Below are 23,173 nucleotides of genomic sequence, written 5' to 3' on the forward strand. Positions count from 1 at the left end.
ATGCTGCCTGACCTGCTGAGTTCCTCCAGGATTATGTTTGCTGCTCCGAATTTCAGCATCTACAGCCTCCAGGGTCTCCAAACTCCCACAGCGTTAGTGAGTGATTGCCAGGGAATGCACCTCATCTCTGCTGCTGCTGGGTAAACCATCTGGATAATGGTAATGATAGTGAAGGAAGATGCCAGGGTCAAGGACCTACAAATTGTTGTAGTGGACATATCTACTGCTGTTGAACAAGTCCTGTGCCTCATGGTTGCCTAGTTTTGATCTGCTTCATCTATTGCACTTAGCAAGATCTCACAGTACACTTGTACAAGAAGTTGGTGAGGTCACCCATGGAGTACGGCGTTCTGTTTTCATACTCTGTTATAAGAAGGATGTAATTAAACTGAAATGAGTTATGAAAAAGATTTATAAAGATGTCGAGGGACTGAGTTATTGGGAGAGGATAGGTGGGCTGGGCACTTACTCCTTAGAGTGTAGGAGAATGAGGGTGTGATCTCATACATGTATACATAATTATGAGGGACATAGGTAGAGTGATTGGGTCCCGATGAAGACCAGGTCCTGATGAAGGGTCTCGGCCTGAAACATTGATTCTTTTTCATAGATGCTGCCTAGCCTACCTAGTTTCTCCAGCATTTTGCATGTGTTGGTTTATTTTGGAAAATATAGTTAATTGATATTTGATCTTTCCAAAGGGGAAGATAAATGTGAAATTAGAAGTAAATCTCAAATATATGGCGCAGTTTCACAGTTTTCACTTACACTCTAGGCCTGGAATTCACTCCAATCCTACACCTTTCTCACAGGTTCTATTGTTCAACTGAATAGATAAGTTTACAAGTTGCCTTAATAATTCTGTTCATCTTCTGTTGATGGGAATTTTGGTGTAATTAGCTATTTAAGATTAAGCCTTTGAGCTATGGTTTTCACTACATTACAGCAATTATTGAAAATTTTCCTAGAAAAGTTTAAAACAAGTTTATACATTTTTTCTGAATCTGTATATTGCGATCTGAAAATTATATAAAGGAATTCTAAAAATACTCCAAACTAACCTTTGGGAAATCCCATGGGCAGCTATGAAAAGATAATGATGTTATAAAATACCAAAGTATTCAGCTCATTGCAGCAATTAAGTTTTAAATTTTATAATTATGTTACTGTCAACATAGTTCATGTTTGTTCAGTTCTATACACTACCACAAAGCTTTCCCTGGTCACTTGGTCACACATCATTATCACCGAATGTGATGACATAAAAGTTGTAGTTCTGCAACAACAAGGATATAAAATTGCTATAAATTACTAAAATAAATAAATAGGGCAAAAAAAAGAGTAATGAATTAGCATTATGTGTTTGTGAATCAGTCAGGAATTGAACGGTAGAGGAAGAAGTTGTTCTTAAAACATTGAGTGTGCATCATCAGGCTCCTGTACCTACTCCCCAATGGTAGTAATGAGATGAAGGCATGTTCCGGATGGTGAGGGTCCTTATTGATGGATGCACCCTTCTTGATGCACCACCTCTTGAAGATATCCTCGATGGTGGGGGGGGGGGGTTGTGCCCGTGATGGGGCTGGCTAAGTCTACAGCCCTCTACCCTCTTGTGCATCACAGGCAATACACAGGTGAATCTCCTCTGCCCTGTGCAATCATGTCCCTCTTATAGTGTGGCATCCTCCACTGCACACAGTATTCTACCTGTGGTCTAACCAGTGTTATATCAAGACCTTCCTGCTGACTCATTTTCCTGCCATTATTTCAAATGCCTCCTTCATCAACCCACTGGCCTGCAGTATATTGCCACTTTCAGAGGTATTTGGACTTTTATACCATTTGTGGCTCAAAACATTGTTTAAAGAACCTACCTGTCACGTGTCTCAACAGTATAAAACAATCTTTCACTTTACTGAGTCATTGCATATTTCTAACCATTTACTCTTTCAGACATTTTTATTTTTAATTTCACAGAATTGATAGCCAACTCATCATTTAACCAGCAAGGTGAACTTCTTGAAAATAAGCAAAAGAAAAGTTGCAGATGCTCCAATATGGGACACATGTTCTGAATTTTTTTTGTAATTGCAAAGTTTGTCTTGTGCACACTGTGTTTTTGTCCTGTGTGTGTAGTTTTTCATTGATTCTGCTGTGTTTCTTTCTTCTACTGTGTATACTCACAAGTAAATGAATCTCAGGGCAGTATATGGTGATATATTGCCACTCATGCCTACTTTTATAAATTTACTTTGAACTTTGAAAGCAGAAATAACAACAGAAAATGAGAGAAACACTCAGCCGATCAGGCAGACAATTAACCTTTCAGGTCAGGGATCCTAATCAAAATTACCCATGGAAGTTTCTCACCATTTCTTCTTTCTTTTCTTTTCAAATCTTTTTATTGTTATATTATACAAAAGAAATCCCACGAGTACATTGAAGTAACAACACTTACAATGTCTCAAAAAAGACATTCTCTTAAAGATCGAAAAAAATTGTGATAACAGAAAAAACCTACTAAGCAGAAAAAGTAAGAAAAAAAAAGAACCCATTAGGTGTACAACCCCGGAGCCATGCATCGTACAAAAAGCTTCTAAAAATAAACATCAAACCACCAGCAAGAAAAGTAAATATACAAAAAAAAATTACAATTAGATCATGGAAAAAAATCTAGCAATTAGCTCAAATGATAATAACGAGCAAATGAGCCCCATCTTTTCTCAAAATCAAATAAAGGTTCAAAGATTTCGACTTCTAATTTTCTCCAAATTAAGACATAGAATCACTTGAGAGAACACCATTTCTTTAACATTAAAACAATTCACAATTTTAACTGAAGAGCTAATCAAGGACATATATGCAGAAAGGTACTGGAAAAGGGCCAGTAACATCATGAAGGATCCCACCCACCCTGCTCATGGACTGTTTGTTCCACTCCCCTCAGGAAGGAGGCTTTGTAGTCTAAATCAGGGCCACCAGACCCAAAAACAGTTACTTTCCCCAACCAATAAGGCTGATCAACACCCACGAATCCACTCGTCCACACCCTACCACCTCTAGTTTATTATTTCCTGTCAGACAACTTATGTACAGACATGTCTGTGCCTCGCTTTATCAATCTATGTATATAAGCTATCTTATGTATTTATATTTATTGTGTTTAATATTATCATTATTATTATTGTGTTCTTTATCTTGTGTTGTTTTTTGGTGCGGCAACGGATTCGGAGCAACACTTATCTTCGTTCACCTTTACACTTGAGTGCTGGAAATAATATTAAACAATCTTCAATCCCCGCCCTTCCCCTGGATCTCGGAGTAACATCTGTCAGTCAGTAGGTGGCAGTAACCACCAAGCTAGGACACTGATAGTCCAGCATGAGAAAACTTTGTACCGGGAAAACAAATACTGTACTTCCTACAGAAGTAAATAGTTTTCCTTAATTGTTGAGCAATTGAAATTCAAAGGAGGGTTATTTCGGGTTATTAACCATTACTGCAGTATATTTTTGCCCCTAATACCGTAGCTCTGATTGATTTTTAGGCATGGTTAGAATCAGAGGGTCCACAAACACTACCGGTAATGATCTGCCACTAGCTTCTTGATATTTTCTGGGATATTATCGAGAATGATGAATTTTCACAGTTACCCCTGTAGTTCCCGACCCAGGAGAACTCGGGAATTGGGGGTTCCCCATTGGCTGTTTGGGGAATATGGAATCAAAACATTTCAGATCAATGAATTACTTTAAGTTTTCACTTCAAAACGGTGACAAGTCGCGTTGTAATTGTTTACACGAACGTATGCGAGAGGGAAAAAGACCCGACATTGCGATGCAGTTTCTCATTTTGTCCAATATAGAAATATTTAAGGCAAGCAGTATTTTCGCAACGAACTATTTCTGTTTATTTAAAATGCCGTTTTTCAGGGTATTCAAGTTATGGAGCGAGGGTGGGGATGTAAACATTCTTTAATATGGCAACTAGAAGTATGGAGATTGCAGATGTCAGTATTTTCCTTTGCGCTGAAGGTATGGTACAACGTTCGGGTTGCAAAATGGAACGTCCCAGGCTTTGTACACCGTGGCTTACAAAGCGAAGTAGGCAGGACGAAGACGGGAACTTTTATCCAACGCCCAGTCTCTGGGTCAGTTCGGATGCACGGAGATATGGGGCGGTGATAAGCTACTCCTACCTTGATCAGTGAATTAACATCCTTTAGTGAGACAGGCACGGAATCAGATGATTAAAACTAGAGGGCTACGATACTTTAAACAATCTTTCTTAAAACCTTTTTGATAACGATGTGAGGGTATCTAATAAATAATTACCCCCGCTATCTATAGTTGGGGATGAAACGGCGTGCCATTCATGTGCTGGTACTTTTTAATTCCCGGCGAGCGCAGACGGAATCGAACGATTGCCGCGTCGCAGACATTGGCTTGGGTTTATTTGAACATCGAATCGTTGTTCTTCGCTGGAAGAAGAGGATCAGCCTGTGGAAATTGGGTTGGGGGTCCTTCGTGTTTTGTCTGGTGCAGAATCATGATGTGACAATACTGTGGCGATATCTTTGATCAAAATCGCGCAAGTTCCACGTGGTTGTCATCGATGGGATTTACAAGGAAAAACGGACGGTGTGTTACTATATAATTAAAAAAAACTCAAGGTTCGCCCCTAATCCCCTAATGACTATACGGCTATATAAATCCATAGCCACTACACGACAAACATAAACTGCCAAGGCGCTAGGTCACAGGTGTATTCGCAAACTTGGACACGGCGTGAGGTTGTTGGGGGGAGTTCCCTTCGGTAAACGAAAGAACTAGGGATTGATTGGTGCCCAACCGAACACGCTTTCGTTGAGGGGGTAAATTTGTCGAAGGGGAGGACGGACCCGCAAGGTTTGTCGAGATTTCGATCGTCGGCAGTTCATCTTCATTGTGAAACTTGGTGGGTGGTGATGTCCGCACTTGTATCGGTCATACTAATGCGCAGTAGCGGCGGAGAGAGCGAGAAAAAAATACTACAAAGAAACGCCATTTCCAACACCCAAATTCATTGTGTGTATCGGCTGCCCAGAAGTGGATACATTTCACTACAGATATACAAAGCGGCTGCAAACACGCCGCTACAGCGGGAAACACGGAGAAACAACAGCGCCTTTAAATACATTTACACATTTCATTATAATAAGCGCAATGGGCGGAAAGGAAAATAATAATGCAAATTTCACATTGCTAAAGGGGAAAAACAGCTTCAAGTTTGCCTAGGATGTATCAGTTTCACAATCGACGAGTTTAAACGGCTCGGTGTGGTTTATTCAGGCTACGTAGTGTAACTAATTTGGCAGGCAATAGTTAAGATTTTTAGGTACATTCACACACATACACATCTTCACTCTACCCTCGGTAACTTTATATTTCTGTACAGAAATCGAGCAGCGAGCAATACTGTTCAACGATTTTGAAATATAAGGCCCGGATAATGATGTCAATCAGAAGATTAGTAGCGTTTTGTTGACTCTGTGTGTGTGTCTTTTTAACTCGCGCAAACAGGGTGCGGGTACGAATCGAAAAGTTGGGCGTGGATGCAAAAAAAAATCAATTTATAATTGGCCAAGGGTAAGTCTTCAAAAAAAAATTGCAACTGCTGTAAAGGTCATAAGGAGTTGGCAGGAAAATAATTGGCAACGCATGCGCAGCGAGAGGATGCCATATTGGAAAGAGGCTTGAAAAAAAGATCTAAAACTGGTCATGTAACGACGGGGGTAGCATTTTTACACTAAGGGAAAATAACTTGATACCGGTAAGTTGGGTCGCCGCGGCTTATTTCATTCGCTGCGCGGGTGTGTAAGTTGTTCGAGTCTGTCATTTTCTACTCGATTCTAACGCTGGGGGATCTTTTTCTCGCTGAAGACCTGAAGCTGGTTTTGCAAAAAAAAAATGACGTTCAAAGCAAGTTGTGCAAAGTGTTGTCTCTCGCTCTCTCTCTCTGCATTTATTAGCTCAGTGTGGCTGGCAAACTCGCGGGGTTAAGAGGACGGTATGGGGGGGGGAATTCCCCAACATTATTCATTGTCCGAAATGTGAACCAGTTTACTTATTGTGGATAAATTTCTTTAAAAAATGCAATATATATTTTTCAAAACTGATATCCTGCCATCTCTGCTTGTGACCTGCTTTCGGTTTTACTAAGCTGACTTGCCCTGTGATGCTTTCTCAACGTAACCCGCACACCTCGATAGTTTTAATAGCATTATTTTGTATTATCTGGTGCTATGAAGTCTTTTTTAAAAAGCTCGGTATTTGCCAGTATTTTGTTGGAGGTTACGTAACTGCCTGTATCAATATTGAACAACCTTGCCAATTTCAATATGGCGGGGAAAGGTGTTTTTTTAAAGTGAAATTTAAGGCTTTTTTCACGGGAAAAAACAAAACCGCCTTCACATTCGACTTCTGTCCAGTGCGTTTTGGTGCGCTGGCAGGTCTTTTACTGAACTAAATGATAAATTAAGGCGTCGCTATTTTGGCGAAGTTTTTTCTTCGTGAAAAGACTTTCCTGACTAAAGAACTATGCTGGCAAGACACCAAGCTGGGCTTCTGCCTTCAAGGGGCTGTTGTTCGGCACCAACCACTGATGAAATTAGAACGAAATATTTCGGAAATTTTGGCGTTGCATCATTTGTCACAAAAATCTGCAGTGAAATTCATACCGGCAAGTCAGGCAAGCCTATTATATATGGGGTTTAATGATGATGCATGCCATATCGTGTGTTGCATTGCTAATTATGTTTTATTTTCCATCTAAACCACTTGTTGGCGTTCTAGATTGCATCTCGTATCGGATATATCAGAATACAATAGCGACTGTAGAGATTATGGGGGTACTGGAAGGGAGATTTTTTTTCTAAAGAGGCGGAATAGATTTTGGCTTAACGTTTACTTTTGGACTATAGTGGGAGCAGTTTCATACTGAATAAAGAGACTTCCTGATTATCATTTTTTGGTTGTATATAAGCAGTCTACAGTTTCCATTATCGCCTACTCCAGGTAAGATCTTTAGGACAGCATTACCTTTTAAGTATGTTTCCCCCCCCCCCCATATTTTTAAAAAAACATCAAATGTGTCGGATTTCGGATAAAGCGGGGGGGGGGGCACCATTGAAACGCGTGTAATAACGCTTGAAATCCAAATTGCGTTCCACATTTACGTGGTTTTCCGGTGAGGCTGGAATTATCAGCCGGAGTCGCCGAGAGTGGAATTGCTTTTGATGCAAATAAGCAGCGCTGAATCCATTTTTAGCTTTGCGCTAGAAATCAATATGCCGATATTCACGGCAAGACTTCGCTCCTGTTAATCAGATACGGTGGCGGATACATGTCTGCCATGTGCGTGCGTACGGCAATTGTTCTTAATCTCAGCTCCGGAGCTACAATTGCAAATCAAGATGTAACCCTTGTCCCTTATATAAAAGAGGGTTCGGTTCTTCCAGCTGCTCGCCGTTTGGCGCCATGCGCATATCGTAAGCTGGAAAGATGTGTGGGTCCTATTACTACTCAGCTGGGTCCTAAAGCCCGCGGCTTCCTTCTCTCAATACCGCTTTTGGACTGCGTGCATCAGCGAGCGGCAAAGTGGTGAACGCGTTTGAATTTGTTTAATCACTATTTTCTGCATTAAAGAGGCTCATGCGCTTTCCTATTTCGTGGCCTTGTCGATTAGCGTGCTGTTTGCAGTGATGTCAAGGATAATATGCGAAGATTATGATAATTCCTCTTTGTTTTTTTTTGAAAGCTAGTACTTTAGGTATTCGTCGGCAGATGGGGACATTATCATTCTGCGCAGTTGGAAAGTGAGGGGTTATCAGGCAATGTACCTGCCTGCATATTGCGCAATTTAACTTTAAGTAATTATTTTGCGGAGTGCCGCAATAATTAGTGACAGTGAAAGACAGAGGTATGGCCGCTTTATTTAAACATACAGCTCTCCGGACATACTAATAATCGATGCGTGTCCATTGGCTTATTCCAGGGGTCACCTTGTGCACCCTGTAATTACGTACCGAGGAACACTTGAAATAAGTTGATTATAATATAAGCAAAGTGACACGTATCTGTATCTTGTTAAGTGTGGCGTGCGTTTTATACCACTCCGTTCGGTAAAGTGGTCCCTCAACAACATACTGAGCAGCCTGCCGCTTGCGGAAGTCAAGTTTATAATTAGTGTAGACCCGTGTACTATTCGGAGTACTTCGCTGTCCCGTAAACGTTTACACTTTTTAGCCAAACTGAGTATTTGATAATGTAGATTTCTTTTAAATATGGGCAGTGGGATTGGCCACAAAGTCTAAAGTAGCTTTCTACGTTTGGGTGAATGACTGTAGCCCGATACACCAGTTAGAGGTGTAGGATAGGAGTTATTGAACGGGACAGTTTTTTTTTCCCGCGATTACCACTCTCACTTTCGGACGCATTTGCCGTCCACGTGAATCTTATAAACTCCGAAATATTAGTTGCACAAACTTCATGTTTTGTCATTGGAACCAAGGCCTAAGCGTCTGTAAGAGTCGGTTATGTTGGTCTTGCTGTATTTCTAAGTTAAGTAAGACGTGCACGTTAGCAAATCGGTTGTGGTTATTATATCAGATTTTACTAGTACAAGAACAATACAGAACTTTAGTCAGACTGCACTTGGAGTATGGTGAGCAGTTTTGGGCTCCTTATCCAAGATGTGCTGGCATCGGGGTGGGTCCAGAGGAGATTCACGAGAATAATTCTGGGAATGAAAAGGTTAACCTATGGTGGGGTGTTTGATGGCTCTTGGTTTGTATTCACTGGAGTTTAGTAAAATGGGGGAGGGGGTCTCATTGAAACCTATTGAATATTGAAAGGCCTAGGTGGAGAGGATGTTTTTTATAGTGGGAGAGTTTAGGACCAGAGGGCACAGCCACGGAATAGAGGGAGTCCCTTTAGAACAGATGAGTAATTTCATTAGCCAGAAGATGGTGAATTTGTGGAATGTATCCTTGAAGTCGATCATTTCTTTACGGATTCAGAGTATCTATTTGATGGATTTATTTGCAGATACAGAACTGGCCCTTCTGGCCCAACAAGCCGTGATGCCCAGCAATCCACCTATTTGCCATTAGCCAAATTACAGGACAATTTGCGAAGACCAAGTAACCTACTGTGGGGGGGGGGGGGGAACCAGAACACCTAAACACAGGGGTTCCCAACCCGGGGTCCTTGCTTAATGGGATAAAGAAGGTTGGGAACCCTTGAAAGAAACATGCAGTCACAGGGGGAATGTGCAAACTTCTTACAGACTGCACTGGATTTGAATTCTGAAGTTCAGCGCTCCGAGCTGTAATAACGTTGCGCTGTAATGCTTTTGTGGCACCCCAGTGACAGGAAGGAATGTTGAAAGTGACCTTTTCACTTATTTTTCATGAGGGTTGGTGAAAGGTGGATGGTTGGCAGCATGTGAAGGAAATGAAATTGGGCACAGTAGCGAGGAAGGAGGAATAGGGAACAACACACAAGCTGCTGGAGGAACTCAGTAGGTCAGGCAGCATCCGTGGAGGGAAATGATACTTTCCTCTCCAGCGGCTCGTGTGTTGCTCAGGTTCAGCATCCTTTGTGTCTGTAAGGAAGAAATCCTGTGTGGGATGAACCTGAGCTAGTAACTTGTATTATTTCAGGAAGGGGTTGCCCACAACTATTCACAGAGAGTGGGGCCTCTAGGCACTTCAGAGACTGTCCATTTTAGGGTAGCCTAGAACAAAGATGAGGGGTCACCCAGTCCAGATAAAAGGACTTGACCCAAAACATCGACGGTTCAAATTCAGACTTATTGTCATTCAGTTGGAGACGTGTATACCACCAAATGGAAAAAAACATTGTCATTGTTTACAAGCTCTCTCTCATCTCTGTATGCCATCTCATCTTAATTATTGATGAGGTCAACCACCCCAGTGTCATCAGCAAACTTGATTCGGTTCCATTTGCTCTGTAGATACTGCCTGACCTGCTGAGTTACTCCTGCATCTTTTGTGTGGCTCCAGACCCCAGCATCTACACTTTGTCTCCAGACATGAAGGTGCAGCGAATCCTAGAGCATAGAAAACCTGTAGCACAATATAGGCCCCTCGGCCCACAATGCTGTGCCGAACATGTACTTCAGAAATTACCTAGGGTTGCCCATAGCCCTCTATTTTTTCTGAGCTCCATGTACCTATCGAGGAGCCTCTTAAAAGACCCTATCGTATCTGCCTCCACCACAGTCACCGGCAGCCCATTCCATGCACTCACCACTCTCTGCATTTAAAAAAAAACTTACCCCTGACATCCCCTCTGTACCTGCTTCCAAGCACCTTAAAACTGTGCCCTCTCGTGTCAGCAATGAATCTGTTGCACATTTAATACAACTTGCCTTAACAATCAAGTGCACTTTAATCTATGGTGTGGGTGCAGGTCAATTGGACTATGTAGAATAGTAGTTTGATGTAGGCCAAAGGGACTATTTCTTTGACTCCATTTTCATCGATGGTTTTACAGTCAGTAGTGCATACAAAAATGATAGGTTAATATCTTGGGCTGTACCTGCAGGATTAAATTGGACGTCATTGTTTCTTCCTTTATTACTTGATACTTGTAACCCATAAACTCGAGGCTCATGGGTGGGGGTGAGTTTAAAGATGCACATTATATTACAGCTCTCCAAGTGTTCTTATTCTGATCATGGCCAGCTATGACTAGTGATTTGAAAGTGTAAAAGTTAAATGTTGTGTCTGCTTATAATGAATAAGGAAGCTCCAGTGCTACTTTCAAAGCAAAACAAAACTGCAGATGCTGGAAACCTGAAATAACATCAGTAGGTCAGACAGCAACTGTACAGAGAGAGGAAAAACGACAATCTTGCTTTCAGGTTTGGAATAGGAACATATTTAATCTAAGCAACACACTTCAAAGTTGCTGGTGAATGCAGCAGGCCAGGCAGCATCTGTAGGAAGAGGTGCAGTCGACGTTTCAGGCCGAGACCTTTCGTCAGGACTAATCTCTTTTTTAATCTCTTTTTTTTTCCCTCAAGACCATCTGAGCGTCTGCCCTCCTCTTTCTCTCCCATCCCCTCCCAGATGCTACCTGACCACCTGAATATTTCCAACATGCTGTTTTTATTTCCAGAAGTATTTGTGCTTGTCAGGTAGATGGAGCTCGTCAGCCTGGGAAGGCAGTTCACCTAAGAGAGGGAAAACTCTGATTTCAAACCTCTGCTGCCTTGCGGCCATACCCACTGATGGGAAAGGCTTCGGGAGTAAACCCTGAGGACAAATCCAGAGCTGGAGTCCCTAAGGCAGTCTGACGTTGCCTTCAACCTCGTTCTCGCAACTCCTGCGACAACGTCGGTTCCAAGCTGTATGGGCCCTTGCCCTTCGCTTGGACAACATCGGTGGCATGGAGAGGGGAGACTTGCTGCATGGGCAACTACCAGTCCTCCATACAACCTTGCCCAGGCCTGCGCCCTGGAGAACCAGGCGCAGATCCATGGTCTCGCGAGTCTAACGGATGCCACCATTTATGTTTGGAGGGAAACATGGTTACAAAACTCAATGGTCACTGCATGATTTCATATATTAATGAACATATTGATCGGACACTTGATTATTCTATCTTTTGTTATCTGGAGACCAAAACTTGCCTAACATTAAAGAAAAGTTTACATAACCCCCATATGAGTGTAAATCAGTAAATTATATTAGACTATATTGTGCTGTTGTAGCATATGATGATGGCATCTGTCTGTCGCCAACAGTGGAGTGAAACTGGAGTTGACCACTCTGGGACACAAGCCTGGGCGGGAAGTATGGAGATCCTGGAGTGTCCATTTGTCAAGATACCCCCCTTTGCCTTACTGGTGTAGTCCAAAGGAAAGCAAAGCAATATGTTTGGCTGCAGGAGCTGCCAGGAGGATGTTCAATGATGTCCAGCTGTTAGGACTTCACTCTGGATTTGCTCTCCGGGTTTACTCCGGTAGCCTTTGTCTCTCCCAAGGCAGTGGAGCTATTTGCCCATACCGTGGGAGATTGTAGCATGATGTATTGTTAAAGTGGCCAGATTGTTAATTGGATTTAAGTTGTAGTAATAGCTTGCGCATGTTTTCATTCAGTATTTGGGAGATGGTGTTTATGCCCAATTCTCAGAGCCCCGTTACAAATATTAGCAATGTATAAAGACAAAGAATGGTGAGCAAGGTGACAATTCTCCATTAATCCTAAAAAAAATTCAGCAAAGGGAATACGTTTGCTTGAGATGACAAAGGACCACCAGACACCAATCAGTGTGATGAATATGTTGGGCATGAGTTAGTGGCAAAATTGAATTTCACAATTTATAAAGAAAACAGCTATTAAATTATTTTTAAACTATGCATTGAATGAGTATTTATGTAACTTCCCTCTATTTCTATTTCCTTTGTTATTAATTCAGCTTGCACTTGGGAGCTCAAATATTATTCCCGACAAATGCAATGGAAGAACACAGGATGCAAAATTGCAATTGCTTGCTAAGTGGTGAGGTCTATCTGTAGCTTGTTTTTGTGCGTGTGTGTGTGTGTACGCGTGTGTGTACGTACGCACAGTAACTATCTGCATTTATCCAGGACTTTGGGCAGCTGCTGGATGCTTTGGCACTGTCTGACCATGAGGACTGTGCTCGTGGAGCCCAGCATGAGGGCTGTGCTCGTCAAACGGTGCATGGCTGACGGCCAACCCTTGAAACCGGCGACTGGCTGGCTGACCAATTGGGTGTTAGGGGTCAGTGAGTACCCCCTCTTGAGGGACGGAGGGTACTAGGCCATGCTGCCGCCAATGCCCTGGTTTATTTGGAGGAGGGCAGACACGAATTAAAGGAGCTGACGGGTTGGCCTGGTGGCAGTGGGCGTCAAGTGGAGCCTGCTTGCAGGGCCTCTGTGCTGGTCTCCTGTTGGGGTGACTCAAGCCATTTTTTAAAAAAAAATGTTAGAGGACCGGGAGAGGGTGCGTGTCTGAAGGTCGATCTTTCGTTAAACGTTGGAATGAGAACTGTGGTTCACACACCCATAATTACAGCATCAATTTTGCAGTCTGTGGTGGTGTTCACAGGTGCTTGTCATGTTTGAGGTTGTGTTGCTGTGTATGTCATTGTTGGATATGTCACCAGCTGCAGTGTACATAGCTCTGTGTGACATCGTAACAGCAGTGTTCCCAATTGGACGTCATGCTATATCACTACTGTGTATATTTTGGGCGTGGTGGAATATGTCACCAGTTGAGGTTGTACACTGTTTTATTAGATACCTATTGTAAATAAAGGGGCCACTAAGTGTAACTTCATGGTCTTCTGCTGCTGTAGCCCATCCACCTCAAGGTTCAAAGTGTTGTGTGTTCAGAGATGCTCTTCTGTCCACCACAGTTATAATGTAGGGTTATTTCAGTTGCTGTCACCTTCCTGTCAGCTTGGACCAGACTGGCCGTTCTCCTCTGACCTCTCTCAATAACAAGGTGCTTTCACCCACAGGACTGGATATTTTTTTTTGTTTATCGCACCATTCTCTCAATTCTAGAGACTGTTGCCCATGAAAATCCTCAGCAATTTCTGAGATGTTCAAGTTTAATTGTCTTTCAACCATACATAGGAATACAGAAACAGTGTTCCTCTGGGGCCAAGGTGCAAAGCAGTACCAACAGTCACACACAGCACACAAGCACATATAATTATGACAGCAGAAAAACACGGAGTTTAAAAAAAAAAATTATATCACCGCAAGCCCCTGAGTGTCATGACCTGTCGATTGATGATGCATGGAATTTTGTCCTGGAGCCACGTTTTTGCAAGAACAAACCACAACAGTTCCTCATTTCACAGAAGTGCAGCTACAGATGAACATAATCCGGCTTGTCTTCCCGGGAGTGAACACTGGAGAGCGGCACTGATGGGAGGGGCCAGCCTCTAGTCCAGTGGCACGCAGCCAGCTCCAGTGCCTCCTTCGCCAGTAACTGAAACAGGCGAGCCTGAGGCATGAGGGCCTTGTTGCCGTAACAACTGACGCAACACAGCTTTCCCGCCACCCGTCCCGCCAACGAACCAGTGAATCAGACTTGTACTATTCTACATTACCAATGTCCAGCGGGGTCTTGCAATTGCAAGAAAAGTGTCCAAGCCGATCAGTTCCACTGTTGGATCACACACTATCTAGGTGGCTACAGCAGTCCGCAACGTGGTGTGCAATAAGTCCAGCCCAACTGTAATCCAGGGATATGACCTGCCGTACTTGATGTTCTCAGTATCCAATGGTGTCTTATGATCGTCAACGAGACATAAAAGCTGAACAATTGCACCTTTATTTGGGCCCAGAGAGGCCACTGTGTCTGTGAGCACCACCATCTTACTGGATCTCCTGTAAGCTCACCATCATCTTACTGGATCTAACTACCCCATCTGGCACCAACAATCATTCCACGGTCAAAGTCACTTGGATCACATTTTTTCCCCTGATCTGTTGTTTGGTCTGAACAGCAGCTGAACCTCTTGACGATGTCTGCATGCTTTTATGCACTGAGTTGCTGCCTCACGATTGCTGATTAGATATTTGTATTAACACGCAGGTGTACCTAGTAAAGTATATCAGGGTAGTGGCTTCATTATTGTACAATTCATGGGTGTGGTGGATTTTGTCGGTAGCTTGAGTATATCCTTCAATATAACTATTACAGTATATAAAATGGACATTATGGCCCTGATTCTTAATGATGTTGAATACGTAACCAGCTATACAGCACTCGGCTTTACACGCTGTGTATGTGTATGGCAGTATACACATTTAAAGGCCATGACTTGTTTCAGTCCATAAGATACAGGAGCAGAATTAGGCCATTCGTCTTGTTAAGTCTGGCCCGCCATTCCATCATGGTTGATTTATTTTTTTTTGTCCTTCTCCTCCTCCTCTCCCCCCCTCCATCACCTGCCTTCTCCCTGTAACCTTTAGCACCCTTGCTAGTCAAGAATCTTATGTATTAACGTTTTAAATATACCCAGTGACTTGCCTTCCACAGCCATCCTTGGCAAGGAATTCCACAGATTCACCACTCTCTGGCTGCAGACATTCTTCCTAATCTCTGATCTCAAGGGACACCCTTCTATTCTGAGGATGTGCCCACTGGTCTTGGAAACAACCTGTCTATACCCACTCCATCAGAATCAAGTTTATTATCATCAGTGTGTGTTGTGAAATTTGTTAACTAGGCCCTTCAATATTCTTTGTTTCTACGTGATTTCACACCCCCCCCCTCACCCCCCACCTCATTCTTCTAAACTCCAGTGAGTACAGGCCCGGAGCCATCAAATGTTTCCCATATGTTAACTGTTTCATTCCCAGGATAATGCTTTTATAATCAGATTGCCAGCATCTGAAAGTTTCTTGCCTTTAACTTGCATAAGCATTACCTGGATTTAGCTTTCAAAGGAACAACACCTAAATTATATATTTCAATATGAGTGGCAATAGGTTATATTCATATATTGATCAAGAGTTTGTGTATACTAGCATTCTTTATTACAGTGTCCATTTGCTCTGTCCTGCCCGTGATTGTTCTTTGAAGGACCAGTAAGTAACCAGTGTTCATCTTATTCCAGCTCCTTCCTGTCTTTAGCCTTCAAATTCTTCAGCTGGAGTACCTGTTCAGCTTGTTAGAATCATTCATGGAATTGGCTTCTCTGGGGGAAAAACTTGAATAATCCAGAATCCTCATGACATTGGTGCTGGAATAGCAGATTTTTCTGACTAATGGATGTTTCAAATCCTGACATCTTTCTGACATCAATACATACCCTTCCAGCTCTTTTCTAACCTATTTGTCAATGATTTCAAACATCTGGTATTGATCCTAACATGACAGAATTTCATATGTTACACTATAGGGTAGTGCATTTTCCAGCAAACCTGGTGAGCCTGAAGCGATCGGGAAAAGTATAAGCCTGGCTCTGAGCGCAGATTTGCTCATATATCTCTGACTGTTGGAGTTCTGGACCTTGGTATTGGCTCTGGCCGTACACCAAGCCCACAGTCCTGGCCCTATCACTGACTGCACTTTGGGGCCCCTGGTTCTGGCCATGTTCTCTGTTCGCATTCTGGTTGTCGTGCTCCCATTCTGGGCTAACTCCTGAGCCTGAAGCGTGGCCCATCAGGATTTCCAAAAAAAAAAATGGTATGCTAATTTATTGGAGTTTTACTTTCTTTTCAAGCAGTGTTCTAAATCTCTCTTGACATGAATAAATTCTCCTCACTCAGCTCTCTGGATGTTTGTCAAGGATTTCAGAATAGTGATATTAACCCATTCACGAAAACTTTGCTCACGAAAACTTCGAGGCACTTCCTGCTCTTCTAAAATATGCTGTCCTAACTTTCCAATTTCCTCAGTGGAGATGTTGATTTTGTTTGTCATAAAGTTAATCTTACTCTGTGACGTGTTGAAATGGTGATGCTTCCGTTTTCTCTAGTCTGTGGGTGAGTTTTTACTTGAAACATATTGACCACTTGAGAGGGATCTGTTAAATACATATGCAGATTAGAGATTGTGAGATGAAGACATCGACTGGTAATCTGGTTTTGACTCAACAATTCCCTCGAAGCACGGGCACACACCTCAACCTGCATATTCCAGCATCTGTAGTCTCTTGTTTCTCCTCTTGCTTGATGCTCTATCTGACTAATACTCCATATTGATGCTCACTAAAGTTTAGGTTGGATAATGGAGTGCAACTAACTTCATGGTAAAGTTGAAAACCACTTGTCAAGAGCTGAGTTGAAAAATAATGTGCAGAGTAGTCTGGTGAAGTAAAAAGGATTTTTATCTCCAACCATGAAGTTGAAGCCATTAATTTATACCTTAGGTGTTGTAAATTGCGACAAAAAAAAAACCATGTACCCTTAAGGTAAAATTTTCTGATAGATGTGAGAATATTTAGGAGAGAGATATGAATGATGAACAGCATTTTTGAGTACTGCTATTCAATAGCAATATGGGGACCAATTAAATTTGTAATTATTCATGATGGTTCTCCTGGTTGATTATTGATAATTTAGAGTATTTGAAAAGAAAAAAGGTGAAAAGGACCACTTCAGACCACCCTTTGTGCTTTAGGTAGTATAGCTCAAACCATTCATTTTTTTCTGGGTATGGTGCACAATTCGTATGTAAAGAAAGCAGAATACATTTTATTATACATTTAAAATACATTTTCATTATCTGCTTAAAGTTTACTTAGCAAGTCAAGACATGTTGCAATTGCAATGCTGAATCGAGAAGCAATTTGTATTGGTGGTATAATAATTACTTTATAACTTTACAATATCCAGTTAGCTGCCTTCAGTTCAATAATTTGCATTTGCCTTGCCCTGTCTTATTCTATTCTGGCATTATAGGCATGATGCTTTTTCAGGTTTCGTGGTCTTAAGCATATTTTCTAACAGTAGCTCTGGCTTGTTTTGTCCACTTTTTAGTTTCCTATTTTCAAGTTCATTTTTAATGAACTATGTTTAACATTGAGACATTGGATTATTGAGGAGGTAGTTTTCAACAAAGTCAAAGTAAATTTATTATCAAAGTATATTTATGTCACCATAAATGGATTCTGGATAATTGGGACACAGTGGGGCTGATGCATTTTGTCCCAATTAAGCAGCTGCCCCAATTAGCTGCCATTTCATGGAAATAAGAAGATAAGAAATAGGAGCAGGAGTAGGCCATCCAGCTCATCGAGCCTGCCCCACCATTCAATAAGATCATGGCTGATCTGTCCGTAAACTCAGCTCCATCTACCTGCCTTTTTCCCCATAATCTTTAATTCCCCTACTATGTAAAAATCTAACTAATTATATCTTAAATATATTTAGTGAAGAAGCCTCAACTGCTTCCCTGGGCAGAGAATTCCACAGATTCACCACTCTCTGGGGGAAAAACAGTTTCTCCTCATCTCCGTCCTAAATTTTCTCCCCTGAATCTTGAGGCAATGTCCCTTAGTTCTAGTCTCGCCTACCAATTGGAAAAAACTTTTCTACTTCTACCTTATCTATCCCTTTCAAAATGTTGTATGTTTCTATAAGATCCCCTTTCATTCTTCTGAATTCCAGAGAGTATAGTCCCAGGCGACTCGATCTCTCCTCATAGGTTAACCCCTTCATCTCTGGAATCAACCTGGTGAACCTCCTCTGCACTGCCTCCAAAGCCAGTATATCCTTGCTCAAATATGGAGACCAGAACTGCACACGGTACTCCAGGTGCGGCCTCACCAGGACCCTGTATAGTTGCAGCATGACCTCCCTGCTCTTGAATTCAATCCCTCCAGCAATGAAGGCCAACATTCCGTTTGCCTTCTTAATAACCTGTTGTACCTGCAAGCCAACTTTTTGCAATTCATGAATAAGCACTCCCAAGTCCTTCTGCACAACAGCATGCTGCAATCTTTCACCATTTAAATAATAATCTGCTCTTCTATTATTCCTTCCAAAGTGGATGATCTGGCATTTACCAACGTTGTATTCCATCTGCCAGACCTTGGCCTACTCACTTAACCTATCTATATCCCTCTGCAGACTCTCTACATCCTCTGTATAATTTGCTTTTCCACTCAGTTTAGTGTCATCAGCAAATTTTTCTACACTGCATTCAGTCCCCTCTTCCAAATCATCAGTGTAAATGGTAAACAGCTGTGGGCCCAGCACCGACCCCTGCGGCACCCCACTCACCACAGACTGCCACCCAGAGAAACACCCATTTATACCAACTCTGTGCCTTCTGTTGATTAACCAATCCACTGTCCATGCCAATACACTTACTCCAACTCCATGCATCCGTATCTTATAAGTCTCTTGTGTGGCACCTTATTAAATGCATTCTGGAAATCCAAGTATACGACATCCACCTGTTCCCCTCTATCCACTGCACTCATTATGTCCTCAAAGAGCTTCAGTAAGTTTGTCAAACAAGATCTGCCTTTTCTGAATCCATGCTGCATCTGTCTAATGGAACAACTCCTTTCTAAATGTTTTGCTATTTCTTCCTTAATGACAGCTTCAAGCATTTTCCCGACTACAGATGTTAAGCTAACTGGCCTGTAGTTGCCTGTCTTTTGCCTACGTCCTTTTTTTAAAAGTGACGTGACATTTGCTGTCTTGCAATCCGCCGGGACCTGCCCAGAGTCTAGAGAGTTTTGGTAAATGATTATCAACGCGTCTACCTCCGCCAGTTCCCTCAGCACCCTGGGATGCATCTCATCAGGACCAGGGGACTTAACTAACTTCAGGCCCTCTAGTTTGCTCATCATAGTCTCTTTAGTGACAGTGATTTTATCGAGGTCCTCACCTCCCATTTTGTCCATAACATCATTCTTTGACATGTTAGACGTGTCCTCCACCGTGAAGGCTGACACGAAATAGTCATTCAATGCCTCAGCCATTTCCTTATCGCCCAATATTAATTTCCCCTTCTAATTAAAGGTATAAAAAAGATAAAATACTGTTTATGCATTTAAATAAATTACAGAGCAAATTAGAACACTACCAATAGATCTACAGAACTATAAAATAAGGTATTAGTTCTTAATAGGTGACGGAGGAATTCATCTGTCGTGTTCTTTTGACTGTAAATGAAGAAAATCAGTGCAGCCACCTAGTGCAGATGACACCTGAAGAGCAAATTTTTTCGAAACTGTTGCTTCCTCCCAAATTAATTTTTGTGGTTATGATAGACTGCTTGGAAGCTGAGCATAAATGTAATTTCAGACTACTAGTATCACGTAGGACTTTGGAGACACAAGAAATTAACTTTTTTTGGATATAGTGTGCTTAATTGCATAATGGTGCTGAAGTTTTGTAATAGTTCAACTAAGCTAAAAATGTTTTGTTGATGATTTTGCTTTGTACTCAGTGTCTGAGGCTTTTCGCTTAAGTGTCCAAAAATGATCAGCCAGCATTGATGGATTGCAGTTGCCCGGATACAATTTCTCTATGACCGCAATGTCCTAGTGAAACCTTTCACTATGCTCGTCACTGACAGCACCAAGATTTGCTGGGAAGAAGTCTAAATAGGAATGCAGAAAATGGAACTTTAGTGACATGTTGCTCTTCATGGTTTTGTATGCTTGAAACATGTTGTCAACCAGTTGCATGTAGTTTGCTGCTCTGTAGTTGCCAAGATAATTTTCAATAACATCCTTGAACGCCTTCCATACGATTTTTTTTTCCGATCCCACTAGAAGTTCTTCAAATTGCCAGTCGTTGACGATCATTTTGATTTGTGGACGAACAAAACTACCTTCCTTAATCTTGACATCTGTTATTCTGGGAAACATCTGTCTCTAATATCGAAATCCTTCATGGAAGTTTATGTGCCTGATGACAGTAGATTCCATCCTTGCCGTTTTGAACCCAGTAATTCTGCTTTTGCCTTTGATTAAACCCAAGTCTCTGACCAGGTCACTTAACTCAGATTGAGTTATCAGATGAGGCTCACTTGACATAAAGGGCCCACTATCTGCAACACTGCCAGTGTGGTTCTCTATTCCTGGTTCCTGCATCATGGCATTTTTGTCTGCTTCCTCCAGACTGATACTGGAAGGCTATCATCATGCAGCACAGGCCTCATGGCTAAAAGGAGATTGGGGTATTCGATCGATTTCTTGCTTTTAGCAGAGAAACCAGGTGCACTAGTAGACAGAAGTCGCAGTCTGTTGCATGATCCTGCTCTCACCCTATAAACGCAGTGTATAGAACGGTGTATGCTCGATGTTTTTGTAGCCTTTCTGAAACTCCAGGCATGCCTGGACCAGATAGAAAACTTTTCAGCTTACATTGTGGGCAACATTTTAATTGTCTTGAATTTTGAATTGAAATAACAAATATAAGTGATTTTTTTTTAAAAGTGTGTATTAGGGAAATTTCAAGGTGATTTTCATGATCAGCAGCCTAAAATCCATAAGTTGCATGCAATGCTTTTTGAACACAAGTACAAACAACTGACACTATTTTAAAAACTGATTGCTCTAAGCACAGTGTAGTTTCCAATGGCTACACAAGTGCATGTGATTGATTACCACTGTTGGCAAAAAAACTGTTTGGCAAAAACTTGGCCCAAATAAACAACGGGAATCCCATCTATTTTCGTGAATTAGTTTTTGTTCTTGAGTTGTCTCAAATAAACGGCCACCCTGATTAACCAATAGATTCTGGTTAATTGTGTCACTGTACTGCCTTGAAATTTATGTTCTTACTATTTTTAACGGGAAAATGAAAAAATATAATAGAACCAAAAATTACACTGACAAAAAATGTGCAAAAGGTAAATTGTACAAATTAAAAGGAAATGTAAATAAGTAACACAGAGAACGCATATAGTAGTATCCTTGAAAGTGGGTCAATGTGTTGTGGTGTCAATTCAACATTGAGGTGAGTGGAGTTATCTACGCCAATTCAGGAGTTTGATGGTCGATGGGTAATAACTGTTCCTGAACCTGGTGGTGTGGGTCCTAAAGCTTCTGAACTTCCTGCCTGATGATGGTAGTGAGAAGAGAGATGATAATCAAATTGATGTTGGTTTACATTTGGCAGCAGGAACGTGAATTTTCAAAGTGAAGTAGCAGAACACCTAAGTATAGTTCATAACTCTGCACTAATTCTGTAAGTGTGAAAATTAATGAATCAATAACTAATGCATCAGTAACTTATAAGTTAGTTATGCTTTACTGTTATAGATAATACCCAATCTAGGAGGAAAATGTCGCTTCCCTGCTATTTCCACATATGTTGTTCCTAATAGATAATGCTTAAGTAGATTATCGCCTTCAAAAAAAACAGTTCCTGGCAATATGTGCTTCGACGCTGACAATCCATTGATTTTGAATTTTTCTTTATCTGTGTGTAGACTTCAAAATTACTCACTATTGAGCTTTGAACTATGGAAATTAATATTCATTTACCTTGGAAAGGTCAGTTGGAACATTGTGTGATAGCGAGGGAGCAGATAGATAAAATATTAATTTACTTTAAGTTCAGTCTATTGCCTTTTGGATTTAAATTTTTTTTGCGTTTCATTTTTTTTAAACTTTCATGATCATCCACCTTTCATCTTTTTTTCTTCTTGATGAAGGATGTTTCATGTGTCCTTCCAAAGAAAAGGAACATATGGCAGAGTAGACTGAAAGGCAGATTTTAGAGAAGGCAGCCAGAAGGGAATGAGGGCCCTCCCCACTTGCCACTGGCTGCTTCTTGAAACATTTTCCCAATTATAGAACTTCGAGATTTTCTTGGAAATTATTTTTCCGGAAGTTTGCAGTAACTTCATTTCACAGTGGTGGATATACTTGTGGTTAACGGAAAATATCACTGATCTACAAAAACAATTGCTTTTGGCTGTGGTTCTTGTATTTATTCAGTCATGTTGCTGGTCTGTTAGCGATTGCTCTCTGAGAAGATAATTTCTGAAGGTATCGGAGGAATTTTTCTTTATACACTTATTGAGTTCCAACCGCTATCACGTTAGCATCTTTGCAGAATTAGTTGGACAGTCTTTGTCATAAGACGTAGGAGCAGAATTAGGCTATTCACCATTAAGTCTGCTCTGCCGTTCCATCATGTTGATTTATTGACTCTCTCAATCAACCTTATTCTCTTGCCTTTTCTCCATAAGCTTTGACACCATTACTAATCAAGAACCTCCTCTTTAAATATGCCCAGTGACTTGGCCTCCCAGAGCCTTCTGGGCAATGAGTTTCACAAATTCACTATCCTTTGGCTAAAGAAAGTCATCTTCATCTCCATTCCAAATGGACGTCCTTGATGCTGTATCCTCTGGTGCCATCCTCCACCACTATAGGAGACATCCTCTCCACATTCGCTCTATCTAGGCCTCTCAGTATTTAATAGGTTTCAATGAGATTCCCCCCCTCATTCTTCTGAACCCCAGCGAGTACAAGCCCAGCGCCATCGGTCACTTCCCATACGTTAATTCTTTCATTGCTGGAATCATTCTTGTGAACATTTCGTGGTGTTTGCAAAAGGTGCACTTCTGCTTTGTTGGATTGTCCTTTGTGTGTCACATTTTGATTGACAGATTTCTTCTAATTTTTTTTTAACTAAAAGT

The 23,173-nt window shown here is 41.5% G+C and overlaps 1 protein-coding gene across 4 annotated transcripts in view; it reads left to right on the forward strand.

Annotated features, from left to right (window-relative positions):
• Window positions 1-5,714: 5,714 nt before the first annotated feature.
• Window positions 5,715-23,173, forward strand: part of sfmbt2 (Scm like with four mbt domains 2) — a 226,853-nt gene continuing 209,394 nt past the window's right edge. For 3 of the 4 annotated variants that reach the window (XM_063072736.1, XM_063072738.1, XM_063072739.1), the window contains exon 1: window positions 5,715-5,811. The gene's annotated coding sequence lies outside the window, so the exon portion shown is untranslated. Of the gene's footprint in view, window positions 5,812-7,524; window positions 7,546-23,173 lie in introns of those variants that run through there. The other variant, XM_063072737.1, reaches the window with a different exon arrangement.

Source organism: Mobula hypostoma, chromosome 20 (genome assembly GCF_963921235.1).
Source record: "Mobula hypostoma chromosome 20, sMobHyp1.1, whole genome shotgun sequence".
In the NCBI taxonomy this organism is placed as follows: domain Eukaryota; kingdom Metazoa; phylum Chordata; class Chondrichthyes; order Myliobatiformes; family Myliobatidae; genus Mobula; species Mobula hypostoma.